This window comes from Pseudophryne corroboree, chromosome 8, assembly GCF_028390025.1.
Source record: "Pseudophryne corroboree isolate aPseCor3 chromosome 8, aPseCor3.hap2, whole genome shotgun sequence".
NCBI lineage: Eukaryota > Metazoa > Chordata > Amphibia > Anura > Myobatrachidae > Pseudophryne > Pseudophryne corroboree.
The window spans coordinates 260,710,598-260,736,312 of NC_086451.1; the positions used below are offsets into that span (position 1 = coordinate 260,710,598).

Here is a 25,715-nt window from a genome sequence, read left to right on the forward strand (position 1 = left end):
GGGGGGAGTGTGGGGGTGACCTGGAGAGAGAACGGTGCTGCAGTGAGCGGTCTTTTGCTGAAGGGAGACCTGGGGAGGGAGACTTGTGCTGCTGTGAGCGGTCTTTTTCTGGGGGGGGGGGGGGTGGGGGTGACCTTTCTGCTGTCAATCTTCATGTGATCGCCGCTGCGATCGCTTTCTTCGGTGTTCTTGTCGTTTTCCAGCAACGGCCGTCGCTGGGTAATAATGCACCTGCGCATTGCGTCCGTCACGTATGCGCAGTTCTGATTCATTCACACGGCTGCGAAAACCAGCAGCGTGCGAACGGGTCGGAATGACCCCCATTAGGTATAAGAACTAACTGTGGACCTGTACCCCCTCCAGCAGTGCATTTCGACCATAGACACACTCGATACTCACATTGAGCACTTGACCACACACCCTCACACAATTGGTCACACCCACTGAAACTTGGTCACGCCCACTCCACTTCTAATTCCACCCCTCCTTGATAGCACAACCACTTATGGTGCCCCCCCTGTAATTTTTTTCTGGATCCGCCCCTGGAGCCAGGATTGATAAAATAGGTATTAACCCCTCCACCACCTCACTTCCCCCCCCCCTCTCCCTTATCTATACCTAAAAAAATGTAGTCACTCACACTCTCTGCATACACACACACACACACACACACACACACACACACTCACTGCAGCCATGCACACTCATACTCTGCAGTGATGCAAACTAGTGATGAGCGGGTTCAGTTCCTCGGAAACCGAACCCCCCCGAACTTCACCCATTTTACACGGGTCCGAGGCATACTCGGATTCTCCCGTATGGCTCGGTTAACCCGAGCGCGCCCGAACGTCATCATCCCGCTGTCGGATTCTCGCGAGATTCGGATTCTATATAAGCAGCCGCGAGTCGCCGCCATTTTCACTCGTGCATTGGAAATGTTAGGGAGAGGACGTGGCTGGCGTCCTCTCCGTTTATTAATAATATTTGTGCTACTGCTTATTGCTTAATTGTGGGGACTGGGGAGCAGCTGTATTATATAGGAGGAGTACAGTGCAGAGTTTTGCTGACCAGTGACCACCAGTATACGTTGTCTGCCTGAAAAACACTCCATATCTGTGCTCAGTGTGCTGCATATATCTGTGCTCACACTGCTTAATTGTGGGGACTGGGGAGCAGATGTATTATATAGGAGGAGTACAGTGCAGAGTTTTGCTGACAGTGACCACCAGTATACGTTGTCTGCCTGAAAAACACTCCATATCTGTGCTCAGTGTGCTCCATATATCTGTGCTCACACTGCTTTATTGTGGGGACTGGGGACCAGCAGTATTATATAGGAGGAGTACAGTGCAGAGTTTTGCTGACCAAGGGTTTATGCAATTGCCGCTTTATTTTTACACTACAATTTAGATTTCAGTTTGAACACACCCCACCCAAATCTAACTCTCTCTGCACATGTTATATCTGCCACTCCATCTTTACTTAAAGTCCGATAGAGTGCCGCCTGATCTATTTTACTGGATCTTAAGCTTGTATATGTATATTTCTCTATCGTCCTAGTGGATGCTGGGGTTCCTGAAAGGACCATGGGGAATAGCGGCTCCGCAGGAGACAGGGCACAAAAAGTAAAGCTTTAGGATCAGGTGGTGTGCACTGGCTCCTCCCCCTATGACCCTCCTCCAAGCCCCAGTTAGATTTTTGTGCCCGGCCGAGAAGGGTGCAATCTAGGTGGCTCTCCTAAAGAGCTGCTTAGAAAAGTTTAGCTTAGGTTTTTTATTTTACAGTGAGTCCTGCTGGCAACAGGATCACTGCAACGAGGGACTTAGGGGAGAAGAAGTGAACTCACCTGCGTGCAGGATGGATTGGCTTCTTTGGCTACTGGACATTAGCTCCAGAGGGACGATCACAGGTACAGCCTGGATGGTCACCGGAGCCTCACCGCCGGCCCCCTTGCAGATGCTGAAACAAGAAGAAGGTCCAGAATCGGCGGCATGAAGACTCCTCAGTCTTCTTAAGGTAGCGCACAGCACTGCAGCTGTGCGCCATTTCCTCTCAGCACACTTCACACGGCAGTCACTGAGGGTGCAGGGCGCTGGGAGGGGGGCGCCCTGGGAGGCAATGAAAACCTATTTTTGGCTAAAAATACCTCACATATAGCCTCCGGGGGCTATATGGAGATATTTAACCCCTGCCAGAATCCGTTAAGAGCGGGAGACGAGGCCGCCGAAAAAGGGGCGGGCCTATCTCCTCAGCACACAGCGCCATTTTCCCTCACAGAAAGGCTGGAGGGAAGGCTCCCAGGCTCTCCCCTGCACTGCACTACAGAAACAGGGTTAAAACAGAGAGGGGGGGCACTAATTTGGCGTTAGAAATATATAAAAAAGATGCTATAAGGGAAAACACTTATATAAGGTTGTCCCTATATAATTATAGCGTTTTTGGTGTGTGCTGGCAAACTCTCCCTCTGTCTCTCCAAAGGGCTAGTAGGTCCTGTCCTCTATCAGAGCATTCCCTGTGTGTGTGCTGTGTGTCGGTACGTGTGTGTCGACATGTATGAGGACGATGTTGGTGAGGAGGCGGAGCAATTGCCTGTAATGGTGATGTCACTCTCTAGGGAGTCGACACCGGAATGGATGGCTTATTTAGGGAATTACGTGATAATGTCAACACGCGCCAAGGTCGGTTGACGACATGAGACGGCCGACAAACAATTAGTACCGGTCCAGACGTCTCAAAAACACCGTCAGGGGTTTTAAAACGCCCGTTTACTTTAGTCGGTCGACACAGACAGGGACACTGAATCCAGTGTCGACGGTGAATAAACAAACGTATTCCTTATTAGGGCCACACGTTAAGGGCAATGAAGGAGGTGTTACATATTTCTGATACTACAAGTACCACAAAAGAGGGTATTATGTGGGATGTGAAAAAACTACCGTAGTTTTTCCTGAATCAGATAAATTAAATGAAGTGTGTGATGATGCGTGGGTTCCCCCCGATAGAAAATATGGGCGGTATACCCTTTCCCGCCAGAAGTTAGGGCGCGTTGGGAAACACCCCTTAGGGTGGATAAGGCGCTCACACGCTTATCAGAACAAGTGGCGGTACCGTCTATAGATAGGGCCGTCCTCAAGGAGCCAGCTGACAGGAGGCTGGAAAAATATCATAAAAAGTATATACACACATACTGGTGTTATACTGCGACCAGCGATCGCCTCAGCCTGGATGTGCAGAGCTGGGGTGGCTTGGTCGGATTCCCTGACTAAAAATATTGATACCCTTGACAGGGACAGTATTTTATTGACTATAGAGCATTTAAAGGATGCATTTCTATATATGCGAGATGCACAGAGGGATATTTGCACTCTGGCATCAAGAGTAAGTGCGATGTCCATATCTGCCAGAAGATGTTTATGGACACGACAGTGGTCAGGTGATGCAGATTCCAAACGGCACAAAGGTGTATTGCCGTATAAAGGAAGAGGAGTTATTTGGGGTCGGTCCATCGGACCTGGTGACCACGGCAACTGCTGGAAAATCCACCGTTTTTACCCTAAGTCACATCTCTGCAGAAAAAGACACCGTCTTTTCAGCTTCAGTCCTTTCGTCCCTATAAGAGTCATATCTGCCCAGGGATAGAGGAAAGGGAAGAAGACTGCAGCAGGCAGCCCATTCCCAGGAACAGAAGCGTTCCACCGCTTCTGACAAGCTCTCAGCATGACGCTGAGACCGTACAGGACCCCTGGATCCTACAAGTAGTATCCCAGGGGTACAGATTGGAATGTCGAGACGTTTCCCCTGCGCAGGCTCCTGAAGTCTGCTTTACCAAGGTCTCCCTCCGACAAGGAGGCAGTATGGGAAACAATTCACGAGCTGTATTCCCAGCAGGTGATAATTAAATTACCCCTCCTACAACAAGAAAAGGGGTATTATTCCACACTATATTGTGGTACTGAAGCCAGAAGGCTAGGTGAGACCTATTCTAAATCTAAAAAAATTTGAACACTTACAAAGGTTCAAATCAAGATGGAGTCACTCAGAGCAGTGATAACGAACCGGGAAGAAGGGGACTATCTGGTGTCCCGAGACATCAGGGATGCTTACCTCCATGTCCCAAATTTGCCCTTATCACTAAGGGTACCTCAGGTTCGTGGTACAGAACTGTCACTATCAGTTTCAGACGCTGCCGTTTGGATTGTCCACGGCACCCCGGGTCTTTACCAAGGTAATGGCCGAAATGATGGTTCTTCTTCGAAGAAAAGGCGTCTTAATTATCCCTTACTTGGACGATCTCCTGATAAGGGCAAAGTCCAGGGAACAGTTGGAGGTCGGAGTAGCACTATCTCGGATACTGTTACAACAGCAGGGGTGGATTCTAAATATTCCAAAATCGCAGCTGATCCCGACAACAAGTCTCCTGTGCTTAGGGATGATTCTGGACACAGTCCAGAAAAAGGTGTTTCTCCCGGAAGAGAAAGCCAGGGAGTTATCCGAGCTAGTCAGGAACCTCCTAAAATCAGTGCATCATTGCACAAGGGCCATGGTAAAAAAAATGGTGACTTCCTTCGAAGCAATTCCAGTCGGCAGATTTCATGCAAGAACTTTTCAGTGGGATCTGCTGGACAAATGGTCCGGATCGCATCTTCAGATGCATCAGCGGATAACCCTATATCCAAGGACAAGGGTGTCTCTCCTGTGGTGGTTACAGAGTGCTCATCTTCTAGAGGGCCGCAGATTCGGCATTCAGTTTTGGATGTTGGTGACCACGGAGGCCAGCCCGAGAGGCTGGGGAGCAGTCACACAAGGAAAAAATTTCCAGGGAGTGTGATCAAGTCTGGAGACTTTTCTCCACATAAATATAGCTAAGGGTAAATTTATAATGCTCTAAGCTTAGCAAGACCTCTGCTTCAAGGTCAGCCGGTATTGATCCAGTGGGATAAAACATCACGGCAGTCGCCCACGTAAATAGACAGGGCGGCACAAGAAGCAGGAGGGCAGTGGCAAAAACTGCAAGGACTTTTCGCTGGGCGGAAAATCATGTGATAGCACTGTCAGCAGTGTTTCATTCCGGGAATGGAAACTGGGAAGCAGACTTCCTCAGTAGGCACGACCTCCACCCGGCAGAGTGGAAACTTCATGGGGAAGTTTTCCACATAATTGTAAACCGTTGGGAATTACCAAAGGTGGACATGATGGCGTCCCGTCTGAACAAAAAACGGGACAGGTATTGTGCCAGGTTAAGAGACCCTCAGGCAATAGCTGTGGACGTTCTGGTAACACCGTGGGTGTACCAGTCGGTGTATGTGTTCCATCCTCTGTTTTTCATACCTAAGGTACTGAGAATTATAAGACGTAGAGGAGTAAGAACTATACTCATGGCTCCGGATTGGCCAAGAAGGACTTGGTACCCGGAACTTCAAGAGATGCTCACAGAGGACTTATGGCCTCTGCCGCTAAGAAGGGACTTGTTTCAGCAAGTACCATGTCTGTTCCAAGACTTACCGCAGCTGCGTTTGACGGCATGGCGGTGGAACGCCGGATCCTAAGGGAAAAGGCATTCAGGAAGAGGTCATTCCTACCCTGGTCAAAGCCAGAAAGGAGGTGACCGCACAACATTATCACCACATGTGGCGAAAATATGTTGCGTGGTGTGAGGCCAGGAAGGCCCCACGAAGAAATTTCAACTCGGTCGATTCCTGCATTTCCTGCAAACAGGAGTGTCTATGGGCCTCAAATTGGGGTCCATTAAGGTTCAAATTTCGGCCCTGTCGATTTTTCTTCCAGAAAGAATTGGCTTCAGTTCCTGAAGTCCAGAAGTTTGTCAAGGGAGTATTGCATATACAACCCCCTTTTGTGCCTCCAGTGGCACTGTGGGATCTCAACGTAGTTCTGGGATTCCTCAAAACACATTGGTTTAAAACCAGTCAAATCTGTGGATTTGAAGCATCTCACATGAAAAGTGAACATGCTCTTGGACCTGGCCTGGACCAGGCGAGTGTCAAATTGGTGGTTTTTTTCTCAAAAAAGCCCATATCTGTTTGTCCATTCGGACAGGGCAGAGCTGCGGACTCGTCCCCAGTTCTCTCCCTAAGGTGGTGTCAGTGTTTCACCTGAACCAGCTTATTGTGGTGTCTTGCGCCTACTAGGGACTTGGAGGACTCCAAGTTGCTAGATGTGGTCAGGGCCCTGAAAATATAGGTTCCAGGACGGCTGGAGTCAGGAAAACTGACTTGCTGTTATCCTGTATGCACCCAACAAACTGGGTGCTCTTGCTTTTAAGCAGACCTTTGCTAGTTGGATGTGTAATACAATTCAGCTTGCACATTCTGTGGCAGGCCTGCCACAGCCAAAATATGTAAATGCCCATTCCACAAGGAAGGTGGGCTCATCTTGGGCGGCTGCCCGAGGGGTCTCGGCTTTACAACTTTGCCGAGCGGCTATTTAGTCAGGGGCAAACACGTTTGTAAAATCCTACAAATTTGATACCCTGGCTAAGGAGGACCTGGAGTTCTCTCATTCGGTGCTGCAGAGTCATCCGCACTCTCCCGCCCGTTTGGGAGCTTTGGTATAATCCCCATGGTCCTTTCAGGAACCCCAGCATCCACTAGGACGATAGAGAAAATAAGAATTTACTTACCGATAATTCTATTTCTCGGAGTCCGTAGTGGATGCTGGGCGCCCATCCCAAGTGCGGATTATCTGCATTACTTGTACATAGTTACAAAAATCGGGTTATTATTTGTTGTGAGCAATCTTTTCAGAGGCTCCGCTGTTATCATACTGTTAACTGGGTTCAGATCACAGGTTGTACAGTGTGATTGGTGTGGCTGGTATGAGTCTTACCCGGGATTCATAAATCCTTCCTTATTGTGTACGCTCGTCCGGGCACAGTATCCTAACTGAGGCTTGGAGGAGGGTCATAGGGGGAGGAGCCAGTGCACACCACCTGATCCTAAAGCTTTACTTTTTGTGCCCTGTCTCCTGCGGAGCCGCTATTCCCCATGGTCCTTTCAGGAACCCCAGCATCCACTACGGACTCCGAGAAATAGAATTATCGGTAAGTAAATTCTTATTATATATATATATATATATATATATATGTGTGTGTGTATGTATGTATGTATGTGTGTGTATATATATGTGTGTGTGTATATATATATATATATATATATATACGAGAATTCCACGTGGTGGAGGGTGCACTCTCACTAAATATAAACAGTCCAAACACTTCTTCGCGACAAAGTTTTATTGTAGCCTCATAGGTTTCGACGTTTCGATCCAAGACCAGGATCTTTTTCAAGAAAGGCCATACAGAATCATCAAATCCAATCTTAGTATAGCGTTTGATAATAGTTAAAAATATATCTAGAAAAAAGATAGAACAAAACATGACTGAGCCTCCCAGGTCCAAATACCTAACAATAATGGTGACACTGCTTATTTCAAAAATAATACTACTTATACATAAGATTTAGAAAAAAGAAGAAACCCATATATCAGAGCAGGTGGCCGCACAGCTTCGTGCCTGGCACAGGATTAGATCCTAATCGTTGATATGTGATTTCATCCGCAAGTTGACGCATAATTTCTTTGTCATAGTCTTGCCAGATCTGGTTCACCACCGCCCCGCCTTTGTCGTCTGGGCGTATAACTAACTCCTTATTCTCACGCAGTCTTTTTAAAGCAACTCTTTCTGCACTGGAAAGGTTGTCAAAGCTTTTGGAGGGTGAGTAATTACTGATGTCTCTATTAATGATCCTTAGGAAGGTTTTTACACTGGCATTTTGGGAAGGAGGATCAAACATAGAAGGTTTCTTGAAGGATGTGTGAGGTCGGTAAGTAGATTTATCCGAAAAGTATTCTTTAAGTCTAAGAGACCGTCCGAATCTGAACTGGTCGACTGTATTTTGACATTTATTGTGCTGGTAGGTGGGAACATATGACAGACCTTTAGACAAAAGAGACAAATCAGCCTCATCAAGAGGTGTGTTGGATAGATTAAACACTGTGCTTATGTTTTTCTGGGTCTCCCACGTCTTCTGGTACCCGCCCCTCCTCGGGTGCGGCCTCCACCGCCTCTGGGATTTCCAGAGTGTGGGGGCAGGTCTGCACCTACTTCTAAAAAATGCCTCGAATCTCCAGACCCTTCGTTGTGGTCTGTGTCAGAGGTTGACACCGAGGAGGCAAATTCCACGGGAAAGGGTGGTGCCCTTCTCCTTCTCATGGGTCTGTTGGTGTTATCATTGAAGTTTTGCGTATTACCCAGCAACCACCTGTACACGGTGTGGTTTTTATAGTCGTTAGTGACTATTGTTAGTTTTTTGCGTTTAAACGAAATTAACTCACGCTGGTAAGTGTCGATTTGTACCTGCAATTTGTCAACCCAATTTTGTGTTTTATCATCACGTAATAATGGAATCGCAACAACATTAGCGGCCTCGATGTCGGCCCTGACACTCTTGAGATCAAGGCCCACCTCCTCTATAACCAGTGCTATCAACTCGAAGGAACATTTATTTAAAATACCACACCAACAACTGCAGAATTTAGGATTACTTCTCCCTATGGTAGGTGTATTGATAATACGAAAACCTCGCGGAATCTGCCGTCGTCGGTGATATTCCGAGAGGAATTGCCCATGGAGTTTCAAATCAATCTCTCGTTGCCTTTGTCTCAATAATCGGTGAAACACATCTAATGGGGTATCCGCTGGTAATGCATCAAAATCTATTTTGTCGAATAACAACTTCTCCACCTCCTCATCAGTAAAGGATAAGGTGCCTTGTTCTGCTTGCGACAGCAAACCATCGTCAAGCAGATATGCACCTTCCTGTGACATTTTAAAAGGAATTTAACATATACCAAAATAATAATAAACACAGAACACTAATGCTGCATGCAAAAAGTCACATTTAAAGTACTACTTCAAACAAGATATAGAGATGGGTGTCAGAAAAGTAAAAGACCACATTGGCAGAGGTCTTAAACCTATACAAACAAGACAGTTCTGCACTCTCATCAAAGTTCCCAATGGTGGGTGCTCCCAACAGACGAAATGTCCGCAAATGTAGACGAGAATTCCACGTGGTGGAGGGTGCACTCTCACTAAATATAAAGTCCAAACACTTCTTCACGACAAAGTTTTATTGTAGCCTCGTAGGTTTCGACGTTTCGATCCAAGACCAGGATCTTTTTCAGGAAAGGCCATACAGAATCATCAAATCCAATCTTAGTATAGCGTTTGATAATAGTTAAAAATATATCTAGAAAAAAGATAGAACAAAACAAGACTGAGCCACCCAGGTCCCAATACATAACAATAATGGTGACACTGCTTATTTCAAAAATAATACTACTTATACATAAGATTTAGAAAAAAGAAGAAACCCATATATAAGAGCAGGTGGCTAAGGGGTGAATGTTCGGGAAGATGTACTATAACACCCTGTGTGCACCACTATTCCTAAGAATATACGCAAAACTAACCCACATATCCTCACCTCTATCAGCACATTCCAATGGTGCTGTGTGCCTAAACGACTGAGCACCGTGAGCAGGAGAATGTATGCATAGTCTCAATAATCAAACCAAACCGCTGCAAATCTAGTACCTGCAAATGTAATTAACCCATCAACTTACTTTAAACATAACAATACCATACTTATACAAAAACTGAACTGAGGAATAAATAGTTAAGGGGACACAACATTAGTTATTAATCATATACCCACTCATAATAACTCTACAGTGCAACATTATATCACTCAATAGAGTTTAAGGAAGAATAGGTCAACACTATCCACTATATTGTATGTGTATATGTGTGTGTGTATCTATCTATCTATCTATATATATATATGTTTAGTTATTATATCTATAGGTCCTTATTAGTTTTAAGTACAGTTACCATATGCACTGGTGGTTTATGGTTGCACTTTATATTATATTATAGGTCCGTTTACCCCACACGGATGAATTATCACTTTAAGAATTTGATAATCGTTATCCCCAGGTGTTTAAAACCTTGGCGTTGCGCTACTGGATAGATGGGATCAGGTGACTGGAGCACATGTTAGAAAGTGTTTGGCCGTCCTTGTGGAGCGCATAGTAATGGTGCTGGAACGCAAGGTTTCTGACCAGCGCCAGGACCTCGGAGCGGCACCATTGGAGAGAAAGGGTCATGTGACTGGATCACATGAAAGGAAGAGTCTGGCCGTCCCTGTGGAGCGCATAGTAATGGCGCTGGAACGCACGGCCTCTGGCCAGCGCTAATATGTGGGCGATAGGAGCGAGTGCGGCAATGTATTCCGCCGCGAGTAGGAGTGTGTGTTAGGCAGCACATTTCTTTATTTAAAGGATGGGCTGCGATTGCTAGCTGATGTCAGGTTTGTGAGGTAAATGAGCACTGACAGCATAGTGTTCCGCCCTGCAATTTAATGATTGGATGCAGGTAAATGTCAATCATGGTGTGGATTTATTGCTGTAGTGAATAGAATTATGGGTAAAACATTAATAAATGGTTTTCTCAGATATTTTTAAGTATTATAAACTTTTTAAGGGATTGAGGATTAGCAAATAAGTACTATTATTCACTAAATTGATGGTATATTTATAGTTCCATTTTTAATCACTGTTTTTTGGTATTTTTTATGCACATTAACAAGTGTGATGATGTCACCTCCATTCCCTTTATAAAGCAGTTTTGTGGCTCAGTGTTTCATTACACAGATGTTGAGCCACCTTTGCAGATCTATTGAGGGTAAGGATTGTTTTTGCAGCATTAAGGCACCATTGTGAATTAGGTTCCTACTAATTACTGATACTTTGTAAACTGTACTTTTGATACTGTGTAAATTATGCCTTTGATACTATGTAAACTGTGCTTATATTTGTCAGAATGTTACAATAGATTCTATAAAAATATGTCTGTGGATTTAACAATTAAAGGATTTATGATGTTAAGCACACCAATTAATTTTATTGTAAATTTAAGAATCCACTGGGTTGATAAGGATACCCCCTCTTTTCCTACATTTCATTGAATATTTTAGGATAAATATGATCCTTATAAGTATTATTTCCCCGTATGATTATTTTTGAGAGGGGATATGCTATATTACTTCGTCATATGAATTTAAGGGGAGAGTATAGCCCTTTTGTGGATTTATATAATCATTCTATGGGTAGAACATTCATCAATTCAAATAAATTATTATATTATATTAAATTCCAATAATTGACTTACTAATATGAAATTGCTAGGTTCGCCTACTAAGTGATTTGTCTCTGAACCTGAGCATCTGATTTTCCATGTGCAAATTGTCTCACTATAAGGTATGTGTTGCTTTCCCTGACTAGTCAATTGGGTCTTATATATAGCGTCATTTAGCTTAATATACTTGATGTAATTGTTTTTTATTAGGCTTGACTGAGTGGCCAATTTGAATCCCAATAATTAATTTACTAATATAAAAATTGCTAGGTTCACCTACTAAGTGATTTGTCTTTGAACCTGAGGATCTGATTTTCCATGTGCAAATTGTCTCACTACAAGGTACGTGTTGCTTTCCCTGACCAGCTAATTGGGTCTTATATATAGCGTCATTTAGCTTAATGCACTTGATGTAATTGTTTTTATTAGGCTTGACTGAGTGGCCAATTTGAAGTCCTAGGGACCTATAGGGTCTTGTCATCAAGCATTCACGAATGAGCCGTTGAGATTGTGGTTCTATATACTATTCATACTTACCATTTAGTTGAGGTACGTTCCTAAAATATAATTATATTTTCTGTGAAGGTTATCCTAGATTGATTTTTTTTTTTTTCTTCTGTTTTCTGTTTGCTCTTTTGTATATACTGCACTTTTTATAACGTTCTTATGTGAGATGTTCCTTATATCTATTATATACAATTATGAATGTTTTATTGATTAGTTCTTATACAATCATAGATCCACCCCTGATGAAGTCTTGGAGAAATGACGAAACGCGTCGGGTTGTCTTCTTATGAAGCTCATGTTAAAGAAAAAGTGGATATTACAGAATATCACCCTGTAAATTGCTACTGTGGTCATTGATCTGTAAAAAGGGTGAAGCGAGTTACCACTATTTCTATGTACAAATATTGATTGTATGTTTTTACAATAATAAAAGTTTTTAGATGGAACATGTCACCATTATGTTTTAGGAGTAAAGTTTTTTTTTAAAGGGGTTGTTTACATTATTAAGTATTGATACGTACTGTGGGCGCCAATTCTTCTATTGTGATATATATATATTGTAGTACTCAAAAGGTGATAGTTGGCGCACAGAACCTTCCTCTAGATGTTCATATAGTTTGTAGTAAACTTTTAATTGGTCCTAAGCACTTCCCCTATGTTTCCTGGGGTGGCTGCCTAATCTCCAGACGATCCGCTGTTCAGGCAGATCTTAATGAATTCTAAAAAACAAGATGAGAATGGCGCCTCCTAGTGCAGTATAGATAAAATAATTAGCCTCCACCAAAAAGCACCCTAAGATAAGATGAGTACCGTATTGAGTGGTCTTATAACCACCTTTAAACAGCGTGTTAGAAGATTCAGATATTCCCCACTCCTGACAGTGAATTCCTGGATGTAACGGTCATTCAGATTTCTATAGCCTCAGCTCGCACAATGCAGAGAGTGAGAAACGAAAATACCATAGTGTAATACAATTTTTAACATTTTATTGACATTACACAAAGTAGTAGTTGCCCATACCATAAAAAAGTTTTAAAAACAGCTTATCTGATTGCAAGTGTCATAGAACAGGAGGAGAGCACTTTCCTCCCTCTCCTCCACCCACGCTGAAGCTGTGCATGTCCAGGATCCCGCCTCCTTCTTCCCTGCAGCCCCTGCTGCAACCAGTCACGGAGCCGCAGACTGCAGCTTCACTTATCATTGAACAGCTGAGCCGTCGTTCGGCTCGGCTGCCCAGTAATGCATTGCAGCGCTAGCAGGTGTTAGATGGCTGTCAGTGGTGTAAGCAGGGAGTGCAGCATCGCAGATCGGATCAGTAATAGAGTTCCGATCTGTGGCAGGGGGCCCTCTCACAGCATGGGGCACAGAGGTACTTAACCCCAGAGTTCCCCCTTAATCCGGCTCTGATTATGTCTCTCTCCTACGTTTGATATTGGCAGCGTGTAGCCCATGAAGTATATAAGGTGTGCGATAGGCTGCTTCCACACATATCGCTCGTTGCTGTCACAGGTAAAAAGAGCCTTTTATCTGAGTTGCAAAAAGGGATGATTATTGGCTTTCAGGCCAAGGGTGGTAGTATTTCTGAAACAGCGCAGTTTGTGAACTGTTTATGTGCGACTGTGGTGAAGGTGCATCGTGACTGGGCTATTGCGAAAAACCGACGTGATGACTGTGGAGCACCACGTGCCATTGATGTGAGAGGCGAACGTCGGCTACTAAGGTGCATGAGGGCTGACCAACACGCTACAGTGGAGCAGCTCACCATCAAAATTAACCTGGGGCTACCAGACGAGTGTCTAAAATGACAGTTCAGACAATCTAGCTGCTGTCCGTGCTGCATGCGACGGTTACTCTGGCTATTAGCTGGTGGTCCTAATAATGTGACTCTACCGAGTGAGTCAAAATAGGTTTATCAACTACTGCTTCATACCTACAGATTTATCCTGCAAACAAACATGTGATACTTGATTGATTTTTTTAATGTTAAAATGATATAAGATAGGCATGCTCTTATTTATCAAAGAATGATAAATTTCACTGTGAGTGATAAATTGCACCAGCCAAACAGCTCCTAATTTCCATGTTACAAACTATTGCCCTTATTTATCAATGAGTGATACATTTCACCAGCCAATCCGCTCCTAACTGGGATTTTTCAAACCCAGCCTGTGACATGGAAGTTAGGAGCTGATTGGCTGGTGCAATTTATCACTCACAGTGAAATTTATCACTCATTGATAAATAAGGGTAATAGTTTGGTATCAGTATCAGCATCTTCATTCAGCCGGAATTTATTGCTTGGTAACAGTAATGTAAATCAGTGCAATAGCCACATCAATTTCTTTTGCATACTGTAAGTATTCACAGCCTTTGCCATGAAGCTCAAAATTGAGCTCAGGTGCAACCTGTTTGCACTGATCATACTTGAGATGTTCCTACAGCTTAATTGGAGTCCACCTGTGGTAAATTCAGTTGATTGGATGATTTGGAAAGGCATACACCTGTCTATAGAAGGTCCCACACTTGACAGTGCATGTCTGAGCACAAACCAAGCATGAAGTCAAAGGAATTGTCTGTAGACCTCTGAGACAGGATTGTCTCGAGGCACAAATCTGGGGAAGGGTACAGAAAAATATCTGCTGCTTTGAAGGTCCCAGTGAGCACAGAACCCGATGGTCACTCTGTCAGAGCTACAGCATTCCTCTGTGGAGAGAGGAGAACCTTCCAGAAGGACAACCATCTCTGCAGCAATCCACCAATCAGGCCTGTATGGTAGAGTGGCCAGACAGAAACCACTCCTTAGTAAAAAGCACATGGCAGCCTGCCTGGAGTTTGCCAAAATGCACCTGAAGGACTCTCAGACCATGAGAAACAAAATTCTCTGGTCTGATGAGACAAAGATTGAACTCTCTGACATGAATGCCAGGAGTCATGTTTGGAGGAAATCAGGCCAATACCATCCTTACAGTGAAGAATGGTGGTGGCAGCATCGTGATGTGAGGAGGTTTTTCAGCAGCAGGAACTGGGAGACTAGTCAGGATAGAGGGAAAGGTGAATGTAGCAATGTACAGAGACATCCTGGATGAAAACCTGCTCCAGGGCGCTCTTGACCTCCGACTGGGGCGACGGTTCATCTTTCAGCAGGACAACGACCCTAAGCACACAGCCAAGATATAAAAGGCGTGGCTTCAGGACAACTCTGTGAATGTCCTTGAGTGGCCCATCCAGAGCCCAGACTTGAATCCGATTGAACATCTCTGGAGAGATCTGAAAATGGTTGTGCACCGACGCTTCCCATCCAACCTGATGGAGCTTGAGAGGCGCTGCAAAGTGGAATGGTGAAAATGCCCAAAGATAGGTGTGCCAAACCTGTGGCATCATATTCAAAAAGACTTGAGGCTGTAATTGCTGCAAAAGGTGCATCAACAAAGTATTGAGCAAAGGCTGTGAATACTTCTGTACATGTGATTTCTTAGTTTTTTTATTTTTTATACATTTTCAAAAATCTCAAAAACACTTTTTTCCAGTTGTCATTATGGGGTATTGTGTGTAGAATTTGGAGGGAAAAAATGTATTTATTCCATTTTGGAATAAGGCTGTAACATAACAAAATGTGGAAAAGGTGAAGCACTGAGAATACTTTCCAGGTGCATTGTATACTATTTGTGTATGTATATTTGTACTGTGTGTGTGTGTGTGTGTGTGTGTGTGTGTGTGTGTGTGTGTGTGTGTGTGTGTGTGTGTGTGTGTGTGTGTGTATGCTTTATACAGTGGGTGCAAAAAAATATTTGGACAGCCACCGAATGTTCAAGTTGACCCACTTAAAAAGATGAGAGAGGTCTGTAATTTCCATCATAGGTACACTTCAACTGTGAGTGACAGAATCTGAAACAAAAAAACAGGAAATCACATTGTATGATTTTTAAACAATTTACTTGTATATTCTTGAGGAAAATAAGTCAGTGATCAACTGGTGGCCACTGGAATGGAAAGGGGGGAGGGTGTGATATATGTGGGTCACTGGGCTGGATGGAGAGAGGGGCAGTGAAATGGAGATGAGAGTTGCGAACACTAGGCTGTAAAAATAAGAGATGAGCGCCGGAAATTTTTCGGGTTTTGTGTTTTGGTTTTGGGTTCGGTTCCGCGGCCGTGTTTTGGGTTCGACCGCTTTTTGGCAAAACCTAACCGAATTTTTTTTGTCGGATTCGGGTGTGTTTTGGATTCGGGTGTTTTTTTCCAAAAAACCTAAAAAACAGCTTAAATCATAGAATTTGGGGGTCATTTTGATCCCAAAGTATTATTAACCTCAAAAACCATAATTTCCACTCATTTTCAGTCTATTCTGAATACCTCACACCTCACAATATTATTTTTAGTCCTAAAATTTGCACCGAGGTCGCTGGATGACTAAGCTAAGCGACCCTAGTGGCCGACACAAACACCTGGCCCATCTAGGAGTGGCACTGCAGTGTCACGCAGGATGTCCCTTCCAAAAAACCCTCCCCAAACAGCACATGACGCAAAGAAAAAAAGAGGCGCAATGAGGTAGCTGTGTGAGTAAGATAAGCGACCCTAGTGGCCGACACAAACACCGGGCCCATCTAGGAGTGTCACTGCAGTGTCACGCAGGATGTCCCTTCCAAAAAACCCTCCCCAAACAGCACATGACGCAAAGAAAAAAAGAGGCGCAATGAGGTAGCTGTGTGAGTAAGATTAGCGACCCTAGTGGCCGACACAAACACCGGGCCCATCTAGGAGTGGCACTGCAGTGTCACGCAGGATGTCCCTTCCAAAAAACCCTCCCCAAACAGCACATGACGCAAAGAAAAAAAGAGGCGCAATAAGGTAGCTGTGTGAGTAAGATAAGCGACCCTAGTGGCCGACACAAACACCGGGCCCATCTAGGAGTGGCACTGCAGTGTCACGCAGGATGTCCCTTCCAAAAAACCCTCCCCAAACAGCACATGACGCAAAGAAAAATTAAAGAAAAAAGAGGTGCAAGATGGAATTGTCTTTGGGCCCTCCCACCCACCCTTATGTTGTATAAACAGGACATGCACACTTTAACCAACCCATCATTTCAGTGACAGGGTCTGCCACACGACTGTGACTGATATGACGGGTTGGTTTGGACCCCCACCAAAAAAGAAGCAATTAATCTCTCCTTGCACAAACTGGCTCTACAGAGGCAAGATGTCCACCTCATCATCATCCTCCGATATATCACCGTGTACATCCCCCTCCTCACAGATTATCAATTCGTCCCCACTGGAATCCACCATCTCAGCTCCCTGTGTACTTTGTGGAGGCAATTGCTGCTGGTCAATGTCTCCGCGGAGGAATTGATTATAATTCATTTTAATGAACATCATCTTCTCCACATTTTCTGGATGTAACCTCGTACGCCGATTGCTGACAAGGTGAGCGGCGGCACTAAACACTCTTTCGGAGTACACACTTGTGGGAGGGCAACTTAGGTAGAATAAAGCCAGTTTGTGCAAGGGCCTCCAAATTGCCTCTTTTTCCTGCCAGTATAAGTACGGACTGTGACGTGCCTACTTGGATGCGGTCACTCATATAATCAATCCTCCACCATTCTTTCAATGTTGAGAGAATCATATGCAGTGACAGTAGACGACATGTCCGTAATCGTTGTCAGGTCCTTCAGTCCGGACCAGATGTCAGCATCAGCAGTCGCTCCAGACTGCCCTGCATCACCGCCAGCGGGTGGGCTCGGAATTCTGAGCCTTTTCCTCGCACCCCCAGTTGCGGGAGAATGTGAAGGAGGAGATGTTGACAGGTCGCGTTCCGCTTGACTTGACAATTTTCTCACCAGCAGGTCTTTCAACCCCAGCAGACTTGTGTCTGCCGGAAAGAGAGATCCAAGGTAGGCTTTAAATCTAGGATCGAGCACGGTGGCCAAAATGTAGTGCTCTGATTTCAACAGATTGACCACCCGTGAATCCTTGTTAAGCGAATTAAGGGCTCCATCCACAAGTCCCACATGCCTAGCGGAATCGCTCCGTGTTAGCTCCTCCTTCAATGTCTCCAGCTTCTTCTGCAAAAGCCTGATGAGGGGAATGACCTGACTCAGGCTGGCAGTGTCTGAACTGACTTCACGTGTGGCAAGTTCAAAGGGCATCAGAACCTTGCACAACGTTGAAATCATTCTCCACTGTGCTTGAGACAGGTGCATTCCACCTCCTATATCGTGCTCAATTGTATAGGCTTGAATGGCCTTTTGCTGCTCCTCCAACCTCTGAAGCATATAGAGGGTTGAATTCCACCTCGTTACCACTTCTTGCTTCAGATGATGGCAGGGCAGGTTCAGTAGTTTTTGGTGGTGCTCCAGTCTTCTGTACGTGGTGCCTGTACGCCGAAAGTGTCCCGCAATTCTTCTGGCCACCGACAGCATCTCTTGCATGCCCCTGTCGTTTTTTAAAAAATTCTGTACCACCAAATTCAAGGTATGTGCAAAACATGGGACGTGCTGGAATTTGCCCATATTTAATGCACACACAATATTGCTGGCGTTGTCCGATGCCACAAATCCACAGGAGAATCCAATTGGGGTAAGCCATTCCGCGATGATCTTCCTCAGTTGCCGTAAGAGGTTTTCAGCTGTGTGCGTATTCTGGAAAGCGGTGATACAAAGCGTAGCCTGCCTAGGAAAGAGTTGGCGTTTGCGAGATGCTGCTACTGGTGCCGCCGCTGCTGTTCTTGCGGCGGGAGTCCATACATCTACCCAGTGGGCTGTCACAGTCATATAGTCCTGACCCTGCCCTGCTCCACTTGTCCACATGTCCGTGGTTAAGTGGACATTGGGTACAACTGCATTTTTTAGGACACTGGTGAGTCTTTTTCTGACGTCCGTGTACATTCTCGGTATCGCCTGCCTAGAGAAGTGGAACCTAGATGGTATTTGGTAACGGGGGCACACTGCCTCAATAAATTGTCTAGTTCCCTGTGAACTAACGGCGGATACCGGATGCACGTCTAACACCAACATAGTTGTCAAGGCCTCAGTTATCCGCTTTGCAGCAGGATGACTGCTGTGATATTTCATCTTCCTCGCAAAGGACTGTTGAACAGTCAATTGCTTACTGGAAGTAGTACAAGTGGGCTTACGACTTCCCCTCTGGGATGACCATCGACTCCCAGCAGCAACAACAGCAGCTCCAGCAGCAGTAGGCGTTACACGCAAGGATGCATCGGAGGAATCCCAGGCAGGAGAGGACTCGTCAGAATTGCCAGTGACATGGCCTGCAGGACTATTGGCATTCCTGGGGAAGGAGGAAATTGACACTGAGGGAGTTGGTGGGGTGGTTTGCGTGAGCTTGGTTACAAGAGGAAGGGATTTACTGGTCAGTGGACTGCTTCCGCTGTCGCCCAAAGTTTTTGAACTTGTCACTGACTTATTATGAATGCGCTGCAGGTGACGTATAAGGGAGGATGTTCCGAGGTGGTTAACGTCCTTACCCCTACTTATTACAGCTTGACAAAGGCAACACACGGCTTGACACCTGTTGTCCGCATTTCTGTTGAAATACTTCCACACCGAAGAGCTGATTTTTTTGGTATTTTCACCAGGCATGTCAGTGGCCATATTCCTCCCACGGACAACAGGTGTCTCCCCGGGTGCCTGACTTAAACAAACCACCTCACCATCAGAATCCTCCTGGTCAATTTCCTCCCCAGCGCCAGCAACACCCATATCCTCCTCATCCTGGTGTACTTCAACACTGACATCTTCAATCTGACTATCAGGAACTGGACTGCGGGTGCTCCTTCCAGCACTTGCAGGGGGCGTGCAAATGGTGGAAGGCGCATGCTCTTCACGTCCAGTGTTGGGAAGGTCAGGCATCGCAACCGACACAATTGGACTCTCCTTGTGGATTTGGGATTTCGAAGAACGCACAGTTCTTTGCGGTGCTTTTGCCAGCTTGAGTCTTTTCAGTTTTCTAGCGAGAGGCTGAGTGCTTCCATCCTCATGTGATGCTGAACCACTAGCCATGAACATAGGCCAGGGCCTCAGCCGTTCCTTGCCACTCCGTGTGGTAAATGGCATATTGGCAAGTTTACGCTTCTCCTCCGACAATTGTATTTTAGGTTTTGGAGTCCTTTTTTTACTGATATTTGGTGTTTTGGATTTGACATGCTCTGTACTATGACATTGGGCATCGGCCTTGGCAGACGACGTTGCTGGCATTTCATCGTCTCGGCCATGACTAGTGGCAGCAGCTTCAGCACGAGGTGGAAGTGGATCTTGATCTTTCCCTAATTTTGGAACCTCAACATTTTTGTTCTCCATATTTTAATAGGCACAACTAAAAGGCACCTCAGGTAAACAATGGAGATGGATGGATACTAGTATACAATTACGGATGGACTGCCGAGTGCCGACACAGAGGTAGCTACAGCCGTGGACTACCGTACTGTACTGTGTCTGCTGCTAATATAGACTGGTTGATAATGAGATGTAGTATGTATAAAGAAGAAAGAAAAAAAAAACCACGGGTAGGTGGTATACAATTATGGATGGACTGCCGAGTGCCGACACAGAGGTAGCTACAGCCATGGACTACCGTACTGTACTGTGTCTGCTGCTAATATAGACTGGTTGATAATGAGATGTAGTATGTATAAAGAAGAAAGAAAAAAAAAACCACGGGTAGGTGGTATACAATTATGGATGGACTGCCGAGTGCCGACACAGAGGTAGCTACAGCCATGGACTACCGTACTGTACTGTGTCTGCTGCTAATATAGACTGGATGATAATGAGATGTAGTATGTATAAAGAAGAAAGAAAAAAAAAACCACGGGTAGGTGGTATACAATTATGGATGGACTGCCGAGTGCCGACACAGAGGTAGCTACAGCCGTAGACTACCGTACTGTACTGTGTCTGCTGCTAATATAGACTGGATGATAATGAGATGTAGTATGTATAAAGAAGAAAGAAAAACAAAAACCACGGGTAGGTGGTATACAAATATGGATGGACTGCCGAGTGCCGACACAGAGGTAGCTACAGCCGTGGACTACCGTACTGTACTGTGTCTGCTGCTAATATAGACTGGATGATAATGAGATGTAGTATGTATAAAGAAGAAAGAAAAAAAAAACCACGGGTAGGTGGTATACAATTATGGATGGACTGCCGAGTGCCGACACAGAGGTAGCTACAGCCGTGGACTACCGTACTGTACTGTGTCTGCTGCTAATATAGACTGGTTGATAATGAGATGTAGTATGTATAAAGAAGAAAGAAGAAAAAAACCACGGGTAGGTGGTATACAATTATGGATGGACTGCCGAGTGCCGACACAGAGATAGCTACAGCCGTGGACTACCGTACTGTACTGTGTCTGCTGCTAATATAGACTGGATGATAATGAGATGTAGTATGTATAAAGAAGAAAGAAAAAAAAAACCACGGGTAGGTGGTATACAATTATGGATGGACTGCCGAGTGCCGACACAGAGGTAGCTACAGCCGTGGACTACCGTACTGTACTGTGTCTGCTGCTAATATAGACTGGATGATAATGAGATGTAGTATGTATAAAGAAGAAAGAAAAAAAAAACCACGGGTAGGTGGTATACAATTATGGATGGACTGCCGAGTGCCGACACAGAGGTAGCTACAGCCGTGGACTACCGTACTGTACTGTGTCTGCTGCTAATATAGACTGGATGATAATGAGATGTAGTATGTATAAAGAAGAAAGAAAAAAAAAACCACGGGTAGGTGGTATACAATTAAGGATGGACTGCCGAGTGCCGACACAGAGGTAGCTACAGCCGTGGACTACCGTACTGTACTGTGTCTGCTGCTAATATAGACTGGATGATAATGAGATGTAGTATGTATAAAGAAGAAAGAAAAAAAAAACCACGGGTAGGTGGTATACAATTATGGATGGACTGCCGAGTGCCGACACAGAGGTAGCTACAGCCGTGAACTACCATACTGTGTCTGCTGCTAGTATAGACTGGATGATAAATAATGATATAAAAAATATATATATATCACTACTGCAGCCGGACAGGTATATAATATATAATGACGGACCTGCTGGACACTGTCTGTCAGCAGAATGAGTTTTTTAATTTTTATAGAATAAAAAAACACCACACAAGTCACACGACGAGTGTACTTTTTCAGGCAGACATTCAATCACAATATACTATACTGGTGGTCAGTGTGGTCAGGTCACTGGTCACAGTGGTCAGTGGTCAGTCACACTGGCAGTGGCACTCTGGCAGCAAAAGTGTGCACTGTTTAATATGTACTCCTGGCTCCTGCTATAACCTATAACTGCTCCCCAGTCTCCCCCACAATTAAGCTGTGTGAGCACAGTCAGATATTATACATAGATGATGCAGCACACTGGGCTGAGCACAGATATGGTATGTGAGTGTGACTGAGTCACTGTGTATCGTTTTTTTCAGGCAGAGAACAAGAACAGAACGGATTATTAAATAATAATAAATTATAAAACTGCACTGGTGGTCAGGTCACTGGTCATCAGTCACTAGTATAACTCCTCCTAAGCTCCAGTAAGTAAATGAAGTGTCTCACTCTCACTCTCCTATCTATTTTAATTTCTAAACGGAGAGGACGCCAGCCACGTCCTCTCCCTATCAATCTCAATGCACGTGTGAAAATGGCCGCGACGCGCGGCTCCTTATATAGAATCCGAGTCTCGCGATAGAATCCGAGCCTCGCGGGAATCCGACAGCGTGATGATGACGTTCGGGCGCGCTCGGGTTAACCGAGCAAGGCGGGAAGATCCGAGTCGCTCGGACCCGTGTAAAAAAACATGAAGTTCGGGCGGGTTCGGATTCAGAGAAACCGAACCCGCTCATCTCTAGTAAAAATAGGAATTTAATACCTACCGATAATTCTTTTTCTCCTAGTCCGTAGTGGATCCTGGGGTCTTTTACTTTAGTACCATGGGGTATAGATCTGGTAGCCTGGCACTTTGAAAAAACCTTTAGTGTGTGTATGTGTGTGCTGGCTCCTCCCCTCTATGCCCCTCCTACCAGACTCAGTCTAGGAAAAACTGTGCCCGAGGAGATGGACATAGCATGGGATAAGAAACAATACAACAGCGGTGAGGCAACAAGCCAACACACAACCAGAAATGAAAGGAGGGCGCTAACCAGAACAGAGGATAGCAACGCCAACCTAACCAGGATAGCACAGCTACCCCAACAACATAACAGGGCCGCAATGCCGATCCAACCCAATGCTTACACAGGTAAGCAGGAACGAAGCACTGAGGCGGTCACCCAGTGTCCACTATGGACTAGGAGAAAAGGAATTACCGGTAGGTATTAAATTCCTATTTTCTCTTACGTCCTAGTGGATACTGGGGGTCTTGTACTTTAGTACCATGGGGAAGTCTGTCAAAGTCAAAAATATTACATACACATCACATACAAACTCCAAACAGATTGGGTCACTGTGCGTGGGCATACACGCAGCATGCACAGCGATATACAGTAGCATACCGCATTCACACAGACAAGCCACAAAGACATATACTATGTATTCATACAACACATAGACAAAACATGTTTAGCATCATAATGTATTTATATAAGAGAGTTATAACATCAGATATATATGTATTATTGGAACGGAACAAGATAAACATGTCATGGTGTCAAAATGATCAGCGGAATCAGTGTGTTGGTTTGATAGCTGTGGTTAGATTGTAGCACATTGCAACGATTAGTTATGATTAAATGTAGGAATATGAAGCCACAATTCTAAAGTGAACAAAGAACTTCCTAAAAAAAAAATGGTTAAATATACACTATACATGTGTCATATTGTATGCATACCCTTTTAATATCAAATATATACATCTCTGAGCGTTGGACCTCAGCCGACAATGTGTGCGAGTACTTGTTTTCTTTTAAGAGATGTAGTGTTTGCGACGTACAGCGCACTTTTATGGTATATGGTAATAAGATGCGCCATGCGTCCGCAGCATATATTAATGCTGGCATTTTAAATATTTATTAGAAATAATCTGAACTTCTCAGTTGGGGGCTGTGTCCGCGATATCACGTACTTAATGATGCGCTGTACAGGCGCTACTGTGGTCTACCAGCTAAAGGTGGACGCATCTAGATGATGCTGAACCGCATGCCATTTGTTTTTTTGTGTTATCAGTAAGGCGCTGATATGAGGGACAATATATTTCTTTGTTGTGTGAGTGTGACAAAAAAATGCACAATATTTGAAATGCTACAGCGTATTTTTATTGTTGCTAAACAAAGTTCAATAAGTCATATTGTGTTTGATTCAGATTGGATTGTTTATCTGTTAGGTAAATTTAAAGAGCATTTAAAAGTTGGTGCATAGGTATGCTATAGCTGTGTTAGCATGCTGAGGCCTATTTGCATACTGCTAACGTAGACCTGAAGTAGCTAAGCTTTGTTCGTGCTGAAAAAGCATGTGGAAGCATTGTTACCATGCAGTGGGAATTGTCTATTAGGGCAACTTCCGGTGCTTGTATAAATTGGGATTTATTTGTGACAAAAGAGCTAGCCGCATGGTATTCTGGCCGCATGGTGTTACCACCATTTTGTCCATGCACATGGCTTGGAAAGGGGGAGGAGCAGTGGCCATTTTAGGTATGTAAGGTCACTACCTATCCACTTAGCTAACAGCTGACTTTCAGTTTGGTAAAAAACAATCTGTTTTCTTTGTCACAAATAAACAATATATCTGTACAAATCCAACACCATTTAAAAGCTACCAATGAATTTAACTAACCCATGCCATAGTCAATTACAAATAGTGTTTCAATTGGGCCAGTGGTTTCCAAACTTTTTTTGAATCACGGCACCCTAGAATATCAGAATTTTTTTTCACGGCACCCCTAGGCCAAAAATTTCTTATTGAGAAATTTAGAAAGAAATATTACATTAAGTAGATCGCATTTATATGTCATTCTTAGGGTCAGTCGTGTGGTGAGGGACAAGATTTGCTTCTATTTGGCTAAATATTTTATGACTGGCAGCCACCAGCACTGGTTTTGCCTATTATATTGACCATGAATAATTTAATTGGTCCTGGACCACCAAACCAGGGCACCCCTGCAAGTGTCCCGAGGCACCCCAGGGAGCCACGGCACACAGTTTGGGAACCTCTGAATTGGGCCTAGAGAGAGAAATAGTGAAATAAATACTTGGCTTAATGTAAGAATTACACACAGATGAAGAGGTTTTTTCTTCTTCAGGATTTGTTAACCCTCTGCTTGCTCAATTTAAATGTTAATGAATCTGTTCAACCAGCTGGTACAACAAGCATGTGAACATCTGTTGATATGCAAATTTGAGGCTCTGTAGAAGCCACATTCATTCAGTATGTGTGTATGTATGAATACATGTGCTGGGTGAGGGGTTTCATAGAAGTGTAATGCATAGTGTGTGTGTGTGTGTGTGTGTGTATATATATATATATATATATATATATATATATGTTATATTATTATTATTATTATTATTACTATTATTATTATATGGGTATTTATATCAGCGTATGCTCTGCAAGATAGCTATCCAATCTGAATCATAGCATTTAAATTATAGTCAATAGCCATATTATATTGAAGTGTTTTAAAATTGAATGTTAAATTGTTATTGTTAACGAAAATTTGCAAAATATTTGCATTTCTTAAGTGAAGCTCCGTTCCTGCCTAAAAGTTTAGGTAGCACGTAGCAGAAGCTTTCCGGCAGGGGACTTCTGGTGCTTTAAGGGAACGTGGAAGCATTTATCTAACTACTGCAATACAATACAAATAGTGTTTTTTTATTTTTTTATTGTATTACTAGAGTTGGGTAACAGAGTGTGGCAAGCTGCATGCAAAGGTACGCAGCGATACACATTTGCGTACGCAAGTATACACGTGTCATAGTACAATAGTATATAGCGACACACGGTTACACACGTGGACGCACAGGCGGG

General features: G+C 44.2%; 1 long non-coding RNA gene across 1 annotated transcript; it reads left to right on the plus strand.

Moving 5' to 3' along the window:
* Nucleotides 1-10,240: 10,240 nt before the first annotated feature.
* On the plus strand, nucleotides 10,241-11,758 carry LOC134947703 (uncharacterized). The gene is made up of 3 exons (XR_010182710.1): nucleotides 10,241-10,397; nucleotides 11,266-11,337; nucleotides 11,486-11,758. It is a non-coding gene; the product is annotated as an uncharacterized LOC134947703 (long non-coding RNA).
* The last annotated feature ends 13,957 nt before the right edge of the window (nucleotides 11,759-25,715 follow it).